The sequence below is a fragment of the Tachyglossus aculeatus genome, chromosome 5 (genome assembly GCF_015852505.1).
Source record: "Tachyglossus aculeatus isolate mTacAcu1 chromosome 5, mTacAcu1.pri, whole genome shotgun sequence".
Lineage (NCBI taxonomy): Eukaryota > Metazoa > Chordata > Mammalia > Monotremata > Tachyglossidae > Tachyglossus > Tachyglossus aculeatus.
Window position 1 is genome coordinate 89,413,830 of NC_052070.1, and position 17,838 is coordinate 89,431,667.

At 47.6% G+C, this 17,838-nt stretch overlaps 1 protein-coding gene across 1 annotated transcript in view; it reads left to right on the plus strand.

Moving 5' to 3' along the window:
• The window catches only part of CHSY1 (chondroitin sulfate synthase 1), a 113,275-nt gene that overhangs the window by 52,218 nt on the left and 43,219 nt on the right, over positions 1-17,838 (plus strand). The window lies entirely within an intron of this gene.

Consider the following 17,838-nt stretch of genomic DNA (forward strand, 5'->3'; position numbering starts at 1 on the left):
TGAGAAGCGGTGAGATGTGTTGCTTGGGCCTGCAGTGGCAAGCAGTAGTAAGAAGGTATTGAGGTGGGAATGGGGTTACGCTTGCCATTGTGGGGGGGGTCATTCTCTGGGATCACCCCAGAGGTGGAGGGGCAGGACTGGGCACAGCGTTCTGCCAGCCACTTCAAAGAAAAGGGTGGAGAAAAAAATGAATACGTGCTCAGGGCACACAGTCCAGAAAAGGCACCTTTCCCTTTGCTTATGCTGCTGCTGCTGCTTTAGTGGACTCCTCTCTCTCCCTGCATCCCATGCCCCCCACTCTCTCGCATTCACCACAACCACCAGTCCCTATAGACTGTAAGCTTGTTATGGGCAGGGAATGTGTCTGCTCATTGTTGTATTGTACTCTCCTAAGCACTTAGAATAGTGCTGTGCACAAAATAAGCCCTCAGTGAGATTGGATGAATGAATGAGTAGAGCCACCATCCTCTTCGCTTTGCACTTCTTTACCCAGCCCTGCTCAGGCAGCAGCTGCTGATGCCCTCATAGGAGCAGCAGAGGCTTAGCTATTCTCTTAAAAAAAAAAAAATTGTTAGTTTGCTCCTGGTGGATGCCCCAGACCTCCAGGAAATGAAAAGGGATGTAAAAGGAAACAGGAGTAGCCCCCTCTACCCGAGGGCTTGCACTGAAAATCACCAACAGCAGGTGAAGGATGTTTTTCTCTTCAGCTGGAATGAGCTGATGTGCTTAAGCATATAGTAAGCTCTTAACATACCATCATTTTTTTTTGTTATTATTATGAGGGGAATCTGGACCTCAGTAGTCCAGCACCATCTTCTTTCCCTCCTGAGTGGCTTTGTTTGCCTGCCTCTGCCTTTTCTAGCCTGTAAGTTCATAGTGGGTAGGGAATGTGTCTAATATCGTTGTTTGGACTCTCCCAAGCACTCAGGACAGTGCTCTACACAAAGTAAGGGCTCAGATAAAATCGATGGATTGATTGATCTTCCCCCACCCTCATTCACTTGCTCCCACCTCCGTCCTTTCTCAGAAATCACCGCTAACTTCAGCCCCTCAAGGATTGTGAGAGTGAGAGTCCAGGGTCGCGTCAGCCAGTGGCAGCTCTTCATTGGTGGACTGCTCTATCTCTGCCCTGAAAAGTGAAGAACTGACTACCAAGAAAAAAGAGCCTTCTGAAAAGAGCCTTCTCTTGTACCCCTGAGACCCTTTTCAAGCCATCGGTCCATGAGAGGTCATTTTGAGACCAGAGCTCTCTGTAGGCAAGAGTAGGCTTCACGGCCAAGATGAACTAACTTCCACCACCCAAATTCCTTTCCTTACCAAACTTCCAGCTCTTAGAACAGTGGTTTAAATATAGTAAGCTCTTAACAAATACCATCATTATTATTTAAGATTTGTGTGAAGTCAAGAAGGCAAAAAAAAATGGGTGGGTTAGTTTGAATTTAGGGGATTGTTTTTTGGTGGACTATTGTGGAATTAAGGGAATTGTGGAGAGAGTTTGTTTCTCAGAGCGCCATCCAGACAAGGGGATAAATGAAGCACTTGACTTGGGTTCAATAGCCAGAATTTATGAATGTGTAAGCAGTGGAACCTAATGGATGTTTCTACTCCCTTTGCTTCTGCTCTCGCTCTCACTCTCTCTTGCTCGTATCTTGGCCACTGCTACTTGTGCAGGTTCAGAAAGGAATATTCATTCATTCATTCATTCAATTGTATTTATTGAGCGCTTACTGTGTGCAGAGCACTGTACTAAGCGCTTGGGAAGTACAAGTTGGCAACATATAGAGACAGTCCGTACCCAATAGCGGGCTCACAGTCTAGAAGGGGGAGACAGATGACAAAACAAAACATATTAACAAAATAAAATAAATAGAATAGTAAATATGTAGAAGTAAAATAAATGGAGTAATAAATATGCGCAAACATATATAGAGGTGCTGTGGGGAGGGGAAGGAGGTATGGCAGGGGGGAGGGGGAGGGAATCCCTTGGGGCTGCCTCTCCTTGGCCTCCGGGCTTGGCAAAGCTCTGGACACAGGCCCACCTGTCCCCCGAGAGCACCCCAAACACTGCTGCTTCAGGTCCAGAAACTGGAGTCTTCATTCCTTTGCTGAGCCGGAGGTTTCCCTCATACTTTCCGGGACCCAGCAATAGTCAAGGTATAGTGATAGGAAGAGGATCAAGGACAAGAAAGGATTGTGTTGCAGTGTCACTTATCTGTACACATGTACCAATCTCTTTGAAAGGAAGCCCGGGGTTAATCTTTCATCTTCTTTTCTTTCTCCGAATAAACCAACAACTCTGGTGACACTGTTTCAGTTCTGCATTGTTTCTGTGTTTGCTTGTTTTATTCAGAGTTGGAGGGTTTTTCATTACCAGTTTAGTTTTGCCACAAAGGATGGTAACTTTGATCTTCAACTGTGCTCCCTCATGGTTTGTATTAGCTGAATCATATACAGTATTTGTGAAGAGATTGTGATTATCAGTCGTTTTTATTGAGCACTTAGAGGGTGCACAGCACTGTACTAAGCGCTTGGGAGAGTATAGTAATCAAAAAGAATGATTTCTGAAAAAAGATTCAATTGAAAGTTGTTTCCAGAAAAAGCAATTTGCCTAGCTGAACTGAATAAAGAATCCATTTATAACCTGTTGTGACATTTTTTAATCAGACTAATGGGATGTAGAATGAACTGTACCGTACAAAATTTGGGGGGGAGGGGGAATTTAGACAGTAAAATACTGCAACATTCTCAGAATATCAGAAAGGCAGCAATTTTACCCTTTTCCCCACACAACTGAGGTTTGGTTCAACTGCAGACTGACCTTGGATTTAAAGACCCTTGAAAGACTCGGTTGGCTCTAAGTCCTGTCAGGTTCCATGTTCCCGGGCCACCCGGGCTCTGGAATGGCCCAGAGATTTCCAGGCAGGATTGGGGCAGCTGCAGCAGCCCTGATAAATTTTTGGGGAGGAGATTCAAGGGAATGGAGAAAAGATATCCAAGCACCCCTGGTCATCTCTCCCCAGCATAGTAGTTTAATGCCAAATAACATGCATCCAAATAGAAACAGAGCAGTATGAGGCAAACAATATTGTGAAGACCTTTGCATGGCAGTGTGAGGTTCTAAACAGTATATTGTTTGTCTTAGTGGAAAACTGAAACATTTCATCATTCTTGAGAGCAAAATAGGGCTTATGTTGAATATAGTGTGAGCAGTCTCTCAGTCTGTTAAACATGAATGGACCCAAGAAATTGGTAAGTTCAGTTATACAGTAGTCCCTTGATATTCATGGAGGATTCTTTAGCGAAAGCGCTGTGAACGAGGTGAAACCGCGAATACCGTATGTGCCCGACAGCAAAAGTTTATTCAACAACTCACTGTCTTCTTGGCTTTTCAGAGGTGGGGAGTGGAGGAGTGGTCAGCCAGCCGCTAAAGAGACAACTGACTGCTGGCTATCAGAGAGATGGGTTGGATTAGGGTTGTCTGGTGTCATCATTTTCTCCCTTCCCCCCCAGCCAAACACACACACCACCACCATCATCATAACCATGAGTATGGGTCCAGCCAACTGCAGATATGTGAACCCCAACCAAAAAATGGCCAATAATAAGGGACTGTGCAATGTCTGTATATAATGTGATTGATGTTTTCACTGGTAGAGCAAGTATACTGCTCTCCCCAAATTTAATCTTATTGGAATTTTAATAAAAATTCTTAAATCTAAATTTTAGATGTATTCAATCAATCAATCAATCAATCAATCGTATTTATTGAGCGCTTACTATGTGCAGAGCACTGTACTAAGCGCTTGGGAAGTACAAATTGGCAACACATAGAGACAGTCCCTACCCAACAGTGGGCTCACAGTCTAAAAGGGGGAGACAGAGAACAGAACCAAACATACCAACAAAATAAAATAAATAGGATAGAAATGTACAAGTAAAATAAATAAATAAATAAATAAATAAATAAATAAATAGAGTAATAAAAATGTACAACCATATATACATATATACAGGTGCTGTGGGGAAGGGAAGGAGGTAAGACAGGGGGATGGAGAGGAGGACGAGGGGGAGAGGAAGGAAGGGGCTCAGTCTGGGAAGGCCTCGTGGAGGAGGTGAGCTCTCAGCAGGGCCTTGAAGGGAGGAAGAGAGCTAGCTTGGCGGATGGGCAGAGGGAGGGCATTCCAGGCCCGGGGGATGACGTGGGCCGGGGGTCGATGGCGGGACAGGCGAGAGCGAGGTACAGTGAGGAGATTAGCGGTGGAGGAGCGGAGGGTGCGGGCTGAGCAGTAGAAGGAGAGAAGGGAGGTGAGGTAGGAGGGGGCGAGGTGATGGACAGCCTTGAAGCCCAGGGTGAGGAGTTTCTGCCTGATGCGCAGATTGATCGGTAGCCATTGGAGGTTTTTGAGGAGGGGAGTAATATGCCCAGAGCGTTTCTGGACAAAGATAATCCGGGCAGCAGCATGAAGTATGGACTGAAGTGGAGAGAGACACGAGGATGGGAGATCAGAGAGAAGGCTAGTGCAGTAGTCCAAACGGGATAGGATGAGAGCTTGAATGAGCAGGGTAGCGGTTTGGATGGAGAGGAAAGGGCAGATCTTGGCAATGTTGCGGAGCTGAGACCGGCAGGTTTTGGTGACGGCTTGGATGTGAGGGGTGAATGAGAGAGCGGAGTCGAGGATGACACCAAGGTTGCGGGCTTGTGAGACGGGAAGGATGGTAGTGCCGTCAACAGAGATGGGAAAGTCAGGGAGAGGACAAGGTTTGGGAGGGAAGACAAGGAGCTCAGTCTTCGACATGTTGAGCTTTAGGTGGCGGGCGGACATCCAGATGGAGATGTCCTGAAGGCAGGAGGAGATGCGAGCTTGGAGGGAGGGGGAGAGAGCAGGGGCAGAGATGTAGATCTGGGTGTCATCAGCATAGACAATACAATTCAATTGTATTTGAGTGCTTACCATATACAGAGCACTGTACTAAGCCCTTGGGAGAGTCCAATATAGCAGAGTTGGTAGATATGTTCCCTGCCCAAAAGGCACTTAGTCTAGAGCAGTCAAAAATGTGATGTCACATAACTTGCTTTGGTAAAGGCAAAATGAACCTTTGGAAGATTGGTAGTCGCAAAACTTGCACCTGAGGCAAGCTTGATGAAGTACTCTCACGCTGTGGCATTCTCACTGGGAGGTGGAAAGGGTACTGATGCAAATAACAACTTGGCTTCGCTATCCAACCTTGGCTTCACAGACTCCGTCCTCTCCTGGTTCTCCTTTTATCTCTCCGCTCGTTCATTCTCAGTCTCCTTTGCAGGCTCCTCCTCCCCCTCCCATCCCCTTACTGTGGGGGTTCCCCAAGGTTCAGTTCTTGGTCCCCTTCTGTTCTCGATCTACACTCACTCCCTTGGTGACCCCATTCATTCCCACGGCTTCAACTATCATCTCTATGCTGATGACACCCAGATCTGCATCTCTGCCCCTGCTCTCTCCCCCTCTCTCCAGGCTCGTATCTCCTCCTGCCTTCAGGACATCTCCATCTGGATGTCTGCCCGCCACCTAAAACTCAACATGTCCAAGACTGAACTCCTTGTCTTCCTTCCCAAACCCTGCCCTCTCCCTGACTTTCCCATCACTGTTGACGGCACTACCACCTTTCCTGTCTCACAGGCCCGCAACCTTGGTGTCATCCTCGACTCTGCTCTCTCGTTCACCCCTCACATCCAAGCAATCACCAAAACCTGCCAGTCTCAGCTCCTTAACATTGCCAAGATCCGCCCTTTCCTCTCCATCCAAACTGCTACCCTGCTCGTTCAAGCTCTCATCCTATCCCGTCTGGACTACTGCATCAGCCTCCTCTCTGATCTCCCATCCTCGTGTCTCTCCCCACTTCAATCCATACTTCATGCCGCTGCCTGGATTGTCTTTGTCCAGAAATGCTCTGGGCATGTTACTCCCCTCCTCAGAAATCTCCAGTGGCTACCAATCAATCTGCGCATCAGGCAGAAACTCCTCACCCTGGGCTTCAAGGCTGTCCATCACCTCGCCCCCTCCTACCTCACCTCCCTTCTCTCCTCCTACAGCCCAGCCCACACCCTCCGCTCCTCTGCCGCTAATCTCCTCACCGTGCCTCGTTCTCTCCTGTCCCGCCTTCGACCCCCGGCCCACGTCATCCCCCGAGCCTGGAATGCCCTCCCTCTGCCCATCCGCCAAGCTAGCTCTCTTCCTCCCTTCAAGGCCGTACTGAGAGCTCACCTCCTTCAGGAGGCCTTCCCAGACTGAGCCCCCCTCCTTCCTCTCCCCCTCGCCCCCCTCTCCATCCCCACCGTCTTACCTCCTTCCCTTTCCCACAGCACCTGTATATATGTATATATGTTTGTACATATTTATTACTCTATTTATTTCTTACTTGTACATATCTATTCTATTTATATTATTTTGTTAATATGTTTTGTTTTGTTCTCTGTCTCCCCCTTCTAGACTGTGAGCCCACTGTTGGGTAGGGACTGTCTCTACATGTTGCCAACTTGTACTTCCCAAGCGCTTAGTACAGTGCTCTGCACAAAGTAAGCGCTAAATAAATACTATTGATTGATTGATGTGCTCTCTTGTTTTTTATTGTTGATCATTTTCTTTTAAACAAGTCTTGCCGAGCAGTCCTTCTGCACCGCCTATGCCCAGCTGGGTAGTAGAGTATGTGTGTGGGTTTTGTTGGGTTTTTTTAAACCCTAAAATACCTGACTGCAAGCCTAGTAGACAGAGTGCTGTGCCACCCTACAACTGCACTCTAGGGCACTGGTTGGGATCATCAGTTCTCTATCTATCAATCAGTTGGGCATATTTACTGAGTGCTTGCTTTGTGCAAGGCACTGTACTAAGTGTTTGGAAGCGTACAGTATAATAATTAGTAGACACAGTCCCTGCCCACAACAAGCTAAAGCATGACACTTACTAAATATAAGCGTAGAGTGTGTGTGAGCATTAGAAGTTGAGATTTTAGAGCTTTCTTCCATCCTCCCGCCCCCCCCCCCCAAAAAAGGTCAGAGATAGAAATTTCTTATGTGGTTGAACCTTAGGTTGAACTTTCTGAAAGCCTTTATGTGTACACACACGCGCGCGCGCGCACACACACACACACACACACACACAGAGGCACATGCACCACCTTTCTCCCTACAGCCCCATTCATTATATTTGGTTTCCTCAATCTGTTACACTGCATTATCCAACAAGAAGTAGGTAATGGTAATATGATTTAGACATCTTCTATGTAGATTAGAATCCAAAGACACCACTAATGGCAAAATTCACCCATGAGTTTGTGGGTTCCTGAGAAGGCCAGTGCAGGAATCAAAGTCCTGACCTCACTGGACACACAAACAGGTCATCCCATGTCGTGCTGTTGTGGTTAATGTTGGCAGTATCTGGCTGTTTTTCTCTTTTGTTTCCTTGTCTACCCATGTGAAGCTTTTGCTCAAGTAGCACTGCTCCCTTCTTGATGGCTGTGTGACACACAGGTCTACCCTCAGCAATTGACTGCTACCTCCTCCTATCTCACCTCGCTACACTTCTACTACAACCCAGCCCGCACACTTCGCTCCTCTAATGCTAACCTCACTGTACCTCAATCTCGTCTCTCTCTCTGCCAACCCCTCGCCCACATCCTCCTTCTGGCCTGGAATGTCCTCCGTCCTCAAATCCGACAGACAGTTACTCCCCCGCCCCCCGCCCAACTTCAAAGGCTCATTGAAGTGACCTTGACTTGTTTCTTTTATTCATTCCCCCTCCCAACCCCACAGCACTTTTGTTCATATCTGTAATTTATTTATGTATATTAATGTCTATCTCTTCCCCTCTAGACTGTAAGCTTGTTGTGGGCAGGGAATGTCAGTTTATCGTTGTACTCTCCCAAGAACTTAGTACAGTACTCTGCACACAGTAAGCTTTCAATAAATACGAAGGAATGAATGAATGATTTCCAGCATTCAGCCGGGTTGCAGCATTGTCTGACATTTTTGTCTTATCGTGTCCCTGAAACGTTTCCTCTGCCTCCTCACTTCTGGTTTGCCAATTTCAGCTCTCCCTAGAGCAGCTGTTTGTGTATCCTGTACCGGTCTTTCTGGCGCAGGAGAAGTAAGTGGCCACCCAACATAAGAAGGCTCTAAATGATTATTAGAGCTGAGTGAGCTGTTGTTTGAAGAGATAGTGCCTGGTTCTCATTTAGCAGTAGGCCATGGATCTTGGGGATCCTCTTTTGGAGCCAGGCAGAACAGCGGGAGAGGTGGAGAGTAGCAGGAGAAGTAAGCTTTTTCTCTCTCATCACATGGCGATTCCTCAGGACTTTTTCTGATTCCCATCTTCTCTGGATCAGGAAGGGTGAGAGCGCCATCCTGGCTACAGGGAAGGCCCTAACAGATGAGGGGTTTGCGCTTGGCCACTTGCATTATTTCAGCCTTGCCAGTCGTGTTCCTGCTGGAGCCTGGAGGGTAATGACCTTGTAGGGTGTTGCATTGCTAAGGGTCTGCAAAAGGTCTTTTACAGGCTTCCTTCTTTGCTTCCTTCCTTTCTTCCTTCCTTGCTTCCTATTTCATTCATTCAATCGTATTTATTGAGCGCTTACTGTGTGCAGAGCACTGTACTAAGCGCTTGGGAAGTACAAGTTGGCAACATATAGAGACTGTCCCTACCCAACAGCGGGCTCACAGTCTAGAAGGGGGAGACAGACAACAAAACATATTAACAGAATAAAATAAATAGAATAGTAAATATGTACAAGTAAAATAAATAGAGTAATGAATATGTACAAACATATATACAGGTGTTGTGGGGAGGGGAAGGAGGTAGGGTGGGAGGGTGGGGGGAGAGGAAGGAAGGGGCTCAATCTGGGAAGGCCTCCTGGAGGAGGTGAGCTCTCAGTAGGGCTTTGACGGGAGGAAGAGAGCTAGTGTGGTGGATGTGTGGAGGGAGGGCATTCCAGGCCAGGGGGAGGATGTGGGCCAGGGGTTGACGGCGGGATAGGCGAGAACGAGGCACAGTGAGGAGGTTAGTGGCAGAGGAGCAGAGGGTGCGGACTGGGCTGTAGAAGGAAAGAAGGGAGGTAAGGTTGGAGGGGGCGAGGTGATGGAGAGCCTTGAAGCCGAGAGTGAGGAGTTTTTGCCTGATGCGTAGGTTGATTGGTAGCTACTGGAAACTTTTGGGGAGGGGAGTAACATGCCCAGAACATTTCCACACAGAGGTGATCCGGGCAGCAGTGTAAAGTATCGACTGAACTCCTTGTCTTCCCTCCCAAACCCTGCCCTCTCCCTGACTTTCCCATCACTGTTGACGGCACTACCATCGTTCCCGTCTCACAAGCCCGCAACTTTGGTGTCATCCTCGACTCTGCTCTCTTGTTCACCCCTCACATCAAAGCCGTTACCAAAACCTGTCAGTCTCACCTCCACAACATTGCCAAGATCCACCCTTTCCTCTCCATCCAAACCGCTACCCAGCTCGTCAAGCTCTCATCCTATCCTGTCTGGATTACTGTATCAGCCTCTTCTCCGATCTCCCATCCTCCAGTCTCTCCCCTCTTCAGTCCATACTTCACGCCGCTGCCCAGATCGTCCTTGTCCAGAAACGCTCTGGGCATTTTACTCCCCTCCTCAAAAATCTCCAGTGGCTACCAATCAACCTACGCATCAGGCAGAAACTCCTCACCCTCAGCTTCAAGGCTCTCCATCACCTCGCCCCCTCCTACCTCACCCCCCTTCTCTACTTTTACAGCCCAGCCCGCACCCTCCGCTCCTCTGCCGCTAATCTCTTCACCGTGCCTCGTTCTCGCCTGTCCCGCCATCGACCCCCGGCCCACGTCATCCCCCGAGCCTGGAATGCCCTCCCTCTGCCCATCTGCCAAGCTAGCTCTCTTCCTCCCTTCAAGGCCCTACTGAGAGCTCACTTCCTCCAGGAGGCCTTCCCAGACTGAGCCCCCCAACTTCCTCTCCCGCTCGTCCCCCTCTCCATCCTCCTCGCCTTACCTCCTTCCCCTCCCCGCAGCACCTGTATATATGTATATATGTTTGTATGTATTTATTACTCTATTTTATTTGTTCATATTTATTTTATTTTGTTAATATGTTTGGTTTTGTTCTCTGTCTCCCCCTTCTAGACTGTGAGCCCACTGTTGGGTAGGGACTGTCTCTATATGTTGCCAACTTGTACTTCCCAAGCGCTTAGCACAGTGTTCTGCAGACAGTAAGCGCTCAATTAATACGATTGAATGAATGAATGATTGAAGTGGGGAGAGACAGGAGGATGGGAGATCAGAGAGGAGGCTGATGCAGTAATCCAGTCGGGATAGGATGAGCGATTGAACCAGCAGCGTAGCGATTTGGATGGAGAGGAAAGGGTGGATCTTGGCAATGTTGCGGAGGTGAGACCGGCAGGTTTTGGTGACGGATTGGATGTGAGGGGTGAATGAGAGAGCAGAGTTGAGGATGACACCAAGGTTTCGGGCTTATGAGACGGGAAGGATGGTAGTGCTGTCAACAGTGATGGGAAAGGGAGAAGGCAAGGTTTGGGGGGGAAGATAAGGAGTTCAGTCTTGGGCATATTGAGTTTTAGATGGCAGGCAGACATCCAGATGGAGATGTCTTGAAGGCAGGAGGAGACACAAGCCTGAAGGGAGGGAGAAAGAGCAGGGGCAGAGATGTAGATTTGGGTGTCATCAGCATAGAGATGGTACTTGAAGCCGTGGGAGTGAATGAGTTCACCAAGGGAGTGAGTGTAGATAGAGAACGGAAGGGGACCAAGAACTGAATCTTGGGGGAACCCCCACCGTATGGGGATGAAAGGGGGAGGAGGAGCCTGCAAAAGAGACTGAGAATGAACAACCGGAGAGATGAGGAGAACCAGGAGAGGACAGAGTCTGTGAAGCCAAGGTTGGATAGCGTGTTGAGGAGAAGGGGTTGGTCCACAGTGTCGAAGGCAGCTGAGAGGTCGAGGAGGATTAGGATAGAGTAGGAGCCGTTGGATTTGGCAAGCAGGAGGTCATTGGTGACATTTGAGAGGGCAGTTTCGGTGGAATGTAGAGGACGGAAGCCAGATAGGAGGGGGTCGAGGAGAGAGTTGGCATTGAGGAATTCGAGGCAGCACGTGTAGGCGACTCATTCAAGGAGTTTGGAAAGTAATGGTAGGCGGGAGATAGGGCGATAACTAGAAGATGAGGTGGGGTCAAGAGAGGGTTTTTTTAGGATGGGAGAGACGTGGGCATGTTTGAAGGCACAGGGGAAGGAACCAGTGAAGAGTGAGCGTTTGAAGATGGAAGTTAAGGAGGGGAGGAGGGACAGAGTGAGAGATTTCATAAGATGTGAGGGAATGGGGTCAGAAGCACAGGTGGCTGGAGTAGCACTTGAGAGGAAGGAGGAGATCTCATCTGAGGATACTGCTGGGAAGGATGGGAGAGTAGCAGAGAGCATTGAGAGCCGGGGGGTTGGAGAATCGGCGGGGAGTGACTTTGGGGAGCTCAGACCTGATGGATTTAATTTTATTAATGAAGTAGGAGGCCAGAAAGAGCTGATGGGGATGATGGGCATGGGTGTCAATAAGGCAGGAGAAATAGTTTTGTCTGGCAGAGGCGAGGGCAGAGTTAAGGCTGTAAAGGATAAACTTGAAGTGAATGAGGTTGGCATGGTGTTTAGACTTTCACCAGTAGCGTTCAGCAGCTCGAGCATAAGAGTGAAGGAGGCGGACAGTGGCAGTGATCCAGGGCTGTGGGTTAGTGGTGCGAGAGTGGCGAAGGGAAAGGGGAGCGAGGGAGTCGAGCTGAGTAGAGAGGGTACAGTTGAGATCAGTAATCTGATCATCAAGATTGGGTAGAGAGGAAAGGGAGGCAAGGTGGGGTATGAGGCGCTCAGAAAGCTGGATAGGGTCGAGAGAGCGGAGGTCTCTGTGAGGTAGTAATATAGATTTACAGGGGAGAGGAGTGTGAGTGAGGAGGCAGGTGAGAAGGTTATGATCAGAGAGAGGGATTTCAGAGTTGAGTGCTTACTGCTTGCAGAGCACTGTACTAAGGGCTTGGGAGAGTACAATATAAAAATAAACAGACACATTCCCTGCCCACAGTGAACTTACAGTCTAGAGGGGGAGACAAACGTTAATATAAACAAATGAATTACAGGTATGTACATAAGTGCTGTGGGGCTGGGAGGGGGGATGAATAAAGGGAGCAAGTCAGGGCGATGCAGAAAGGAGTAGGAGAAGAGGAAAGGAGGACTTAGTGGCCTTTATGGCCAAAGTGACCACAACAGAGTATAGGTGTTGTGTCCAGCCCCCTCACTGATCTCTCTACCTCCAGTCCTTCCCCTCTCCAGTCCATACTTCACTCTGCTGCATGGACCATTTTTATTAAAAATTGGCTCTGCACATGTCTTCTCATTCCTCCAAACCCTCCATTGGTATGCCATCCATCTCTGCAGCAGACAGAAGCTACTCACCATTGACTTGAAGACTGTCAGCTCTCTCCCTCCCATCTCTCTGCTCCTGTCCCTCTCCTTCCCATTGTGCACACTCTGATCCAGTAACACTGACCTTCATACCGTGCCTCGATCTTGTCTCTCTTGCCATCGACTACTTGCTCATGACTTCCTTTCTTATCCGGAATGCTTTCGCCCTTCTTATTCAACAAATTCCCCATTATGTCTCTTCCAGAAAGCCTTCCCTGACTAAGCTCTCAAACCTCCACCCTGTTCTGTGGCATTTATGCACTTAAGTCCATATCCCTTTCTGTGTCACTTAATGCACTTGTCGGTGTCCTCTATGGCTTTGCTATTCACCACACTTTATGTACATATCCAGTGCTTAGACCAGTGCTTGGCACATAGTAAGCGCTTAATAAATACCGTCATTATTATTATATCCTTATACTCTGTTGTTTCCCTCCATCTGCAGTTTATTTAATGCTTTCTCCCCCACCAAATTGTAAGCTCCTTGAGGCCAAGGATCCCTGCGTATTTATTCGATTGTATTTATTGAGCACTTACTGTGTGCAGAGCACTGTACTAAGCGCTTGGGAGAGTACAACAATAAACAGACACATTCCCAGCCCACAATGAGTTTATTCTGTTGTATTCTCCCAAATGCTTAGTACAGTGCTCTGCCCACAGAGCTCAGTAAATGTTTTATTATTATTATTATCATTAATATATTGCAGCATGAGGAATTTTGATAGCTTGCTGTGGGCTGGGAATGTGTCTGTTTATTGTTAAATTGTACTCTCCCAAGTGCTTAGTACAGTGTTCTGCGCACAGTAAGTGCTCAATTCATTCATTCAATAAATACCAATGAATGAATGTTTTGTGCTTACTAGGTGTCTAGCAGTTCTCTGCATTTAGATAAAAGTTAATTAGGTCAGACTCAGTCCCTGTTCCATATAGGCTCAGTCTAAGTAGGAGGCAGTAATGAACCCCTAGTTTACAAATGAGGAAACTGAAGCACAGAGAAGTTAAGAGACTTGCCATGGTCACACAGAGAGCCAGGATCAGAACCCAGGTTCCAAGTCTTTGTCCTTTCCATTGGGCCTTGCTATAGCTCCATTGATTGATTGATTGATTGGGCATAGTGCCATAAACCAGCAGTTGGTTTTAGTAACTGGCTCCCCACATTATCCAGGACTCCTGCTAGACATATCTGCCTCTGGTCACAGAAATGGTCACCTCTTTTGGCAGAGCCCCATCAGGCTTTTTCCTGCTTGCAGAGCTGGAATTAGAACCCAGTCTGTCTTGTTGCCAGAGCAGTGCCCTTTCCGTTAATCGACAGCATGGCTATGTAGCAGGGCACTCAGTAAATACTGTCATTTGACTACAAGGGGATGAGGCAGACAACATTAAAATCAAGAATTTGCCTTTACACTTTTTGCCTCTTACTAAATTCAAAACATTGTTGTGTACATTACATTTCCCACTGCCCCTTGCCTATTACCATCTAGACTGTGAGCCCGTTGTTGGGTAGGGACCGTCTCTATATGTTGCCGACTTGTACTTCCTAAGCGCTTAGTACAGTGCTCTGCACACAATAGGTGCTCAATAAATATGATTGAATGAATGAATGAATGAATGAATGAATTACCTTGCAGTGATGTAAAGGAATAGTTTAGAAACTCAAGAAATCCCTACATAAATCACTACTCAGCATGACCTAGTGGAAGAAGCAGCATGGCCTAGTGGCACGAGCACGGGCTTGGTGGTCAGAGTCAGAGGTCATGGGTTCTAATCCCGGCTCCGCCACTTGTCTGCTGTGTGAACTTGGGCGAGTTACTTAACTTCTCTGTGCCTCAGTTCCCTCATCTGTAAAATGGGGATTAAGACTGTGAGCCCCACGTGGGACAACCGGATGACCTTGACCCCAGCACTTAGAACAGTGCTTGGCACATAGTACAAGCCCATAGGAGAAGCAGCGTGGCTCAGTGGAAAGCACAGGCTTTGGAGTCAGAGGTCATGGGTTCAAATCCTCGCTCTGCCAATTGTCAACTGTGTGACTTTGAGCAAGTCACTTCACTTCTCTGTGCCTCAGTTACCGCATCTGTAAAATGGGCATGAAGACTGTGAGCCCCCTGTGGGACAACGTGATCACCTTGTAACCTCCCCAGCGCGTAGAACAGTGCTTTGCAAATAGTAAGCGCTTAATAAATGCCATCATTATTTATTATTGTTACATAGTAAGCGCTTAACAAATACCATTATTATTATTACTACTCATTAAATATAGGAGAGCGATGCAGAGCTAGAGACAGAGATCTGCTGGGTCAGCTGAGTATTCCCTATTTGTTTCTTGAACCTGTTGCAACATGTATCTCTTTACCTCCTCCCTTTCCTTCCTCCCTCTCTCCCTCTCTCTCTCTCTCTCCCTCTCTCCCTCCCCCGGAGTGATTTTAACAAAGAGCCAATTGGCCAGTGATTACAAGCTATTACAGAATTGCTGTGAAGCGGAATGCCTCAGGCTGCACATTTCTCATATGGTTAATCAGGTTAGCCTGTTGAAGATTTGCAAACAGTGAAAGATGTTTGTTGGCTTAGTCCTATTCATTCATTCATTCAATCGTATTTATTGAGCGCTTACTGTGTGCAGAGCCCTGGACTAAGCGCTTGGGAAGTACAAGTCGGCAACATATAGAGACAGTCCCTACCCAACAACGGGCTCACAGTTTAAGAGCGGGAGACAGACAACAAAGCAAAACATGTAGACAGGTGTCAAAATTGTCAGAACAAATGTAATTAATGGCATTTATTAAGTGCTTATTGTGTGCAAAGCACTGTTCTAAGCGCTGGGGAGGTTACAAGGTGATCAGGGTGGCCCACGTGGGGTTCACAATCTTAATCCCCACTTTTACAGATGAAGTAACTGAGGCACAGAGAAGTTAAGTGACTTGCCCAAAGTCACACAGCTGACAAGTGGCGGAGCCTGAATTATATAACCCATGACCTCTGACTCCAAAGCCCGTGTTCTTTTCACTCTATGCTTCTATATGCACATCATTAACAAAATAAATAGAAAAGTAAATATGTACAAGTAAAATAGAGTAATAAATCTGTACAAACATATACAGGTGCTGTGGGGAGGTGAAGGAGGTAGGGCAGGGGGGTGGGGAGGAGGAGAGGAAAAAGGGTCTCCGTCTGGGAAGGCCTCCTGGAGGAGGTGAGCTCTCAGTAGGGCTCTGAAGGGAGGAAGAGAGCTAGCTTGGTGGATATGTGAAGGGAGGACATTCCAGGCCAGGGGGAGGACGTGGGCCGGGGGTCGACGGCGGGACAGGCGAGAACGAGGCACGGTGAGGAGGTTAGCGGCAGAGGAGCAGAGGGTGTGGGCTGGGCTGGAGAAGGAGAGAAGGGAGGTGAGGTAGGAGGGGGCGAGGGGATGGACAGACTTGAAGCCGAGGGTGAGGACTTTTTGCTTGATTTGTAGGTTGACAGGCAGCCACTGGAGATTTTTGAGGAGGGGAGTAACATGTCCAGAGCTTTTCTGTACAAAGATAATCCAGGCAGCAGAGTGAAGTATAGACTGAAGTGGGGAGAGACAGGGGGATGGGAGATCAGAGAGGAGGCTAATGCAGTAATCCAGTCGGGATAGGATGAGAGATTGAACCAGCAAGGTAGCAGTTTGGATGGAGAGGAAAGGGCGGATCTTGGCAATGTTGCGGAGGTGAGACCGACAGGTTTTGGTGACAGATTGGATGTGTGGGGTAAATGAGAGAGCAGAGTCGAGGATGACACCAAGGTTGCGGGCTTGTGAGACGGGAAGGATGGTAGTGCCGTCTACAGTGATGGGAAAGTCAGGGAGAGGGCAGGGTTTGGGAGTTCTGTCTTGGACATATTGAGTTTTAGATAGCAGGCAGACATCCAGATGGAGATGTCGTATTTATTGAGTGATTTGTTGGATGGAGAGAATAGTACTGACCAGTGCTTGGGGGAGTACAATATAACAGAGGTGGTAGATGGGTAGATGCATCCCCCTGCTAGAATGCAAGCCCATTGTTGGGTAGGGACCGTCTCTATTACTTCCCAAGCACTTAGTACAGTGCTCTGCACACAGTAAGCACTCAATAAATACGATTGAATGAATTAATTAATGTGTTCCCTGTCCACAAGAAGCTTACAGCCTAGAGGGGGAGACAGACATCAAAATAAATTATAGATATATACATAAGTGCTGTGGGACTAAGGATGGCATGAATAAAGGGTACAATTAATCAGTGGCATTTGTATTAAGTGCTTGAGAGAGTACAAAATGACAGAGTTGGTAGAAATCCAAGTGCAAGGACAACCCAGAAGGGAGGAAGGAGTAGGAGAAATTCATTAATTCATTCAATCGTATTTATTGAGCGCCTACTGTATGCAGAGCACTGTACTAAGCGCTTGGGAAGTACAAGTCGGCAATGAGGGCTTAGGGAAGGCCTCTTTGAGGAGATATGATTTTAATGAGGTTTTGAAGGTGGGGGGCGGGGGTAGGGAGTTTGGATATAAATGGGAAGGGAGTTCTAGGCCAGAGGCAAGAGGTCAGCAGCGAGGTAGGAAAGAGACAACATCTAGGTACAGTGAGTAGGTTGGCATTAGCATGGCTTAGTGGATAGACTACAGGATTGGGAGTCAGAGGTCATGGGTTCTAATCCTGGCTCCACCACTTGTCAGCTGTGTGACCTGGGGTAAGTCATTTAACTTCTCTGTGCCTGTTACCTCATCTGTAAAATGGGGATTGAGACAATGAGCCCTACATGGGACAACCCAAGCACTTAGTGCAGTGTTCTGTACACAATAAGCGCTCAATAAATATGATTGAATGAATGAACAACCTGATTCTCTTGTTTTCCCCCAGTGCTTAGAACATTGCTTGGCACCTAGTAAGTGCTTAACAAATGCCATCATTATTATTATTAGAGGAGCAAAGTGTCTGGGCTGGGTTGTAGTAGGTTGTCAAAGGTAAGATATGAGGGAGCAAGGTAATTGAGTGCTTTAAAGCCAACAGTAAGGAGTTTCTGTTTGAGGCAGAGGAGGATGGGCAGCTGCTGGAGGCTCTTGAGGAGTGGGGAGACATGGACTGAGTGTTTCTGGAGAAAAATGATCCAAATAGCGTGAAGTATGGAGTGAGGAGAGGTAGGAGGCAGGGAGGTCAGCAAGGAGAGTGATTCAGTAGTCAAGGCAGGATAGGATAAGTGCTTGGATCAATGTGGTAGCAGTTTGGATAGAGAGGAAAGGATGGATTTTGGTGATTTTTGTGAAGGTAGAATTGACATGATTTGGTGACAGCCTGAGTAAGCAGGTTGAATGAGAGATATGAGTTGAGGACAATGCCAGGATTATGGGTTTGTGAGGCAGGGAGAATGGTGGTG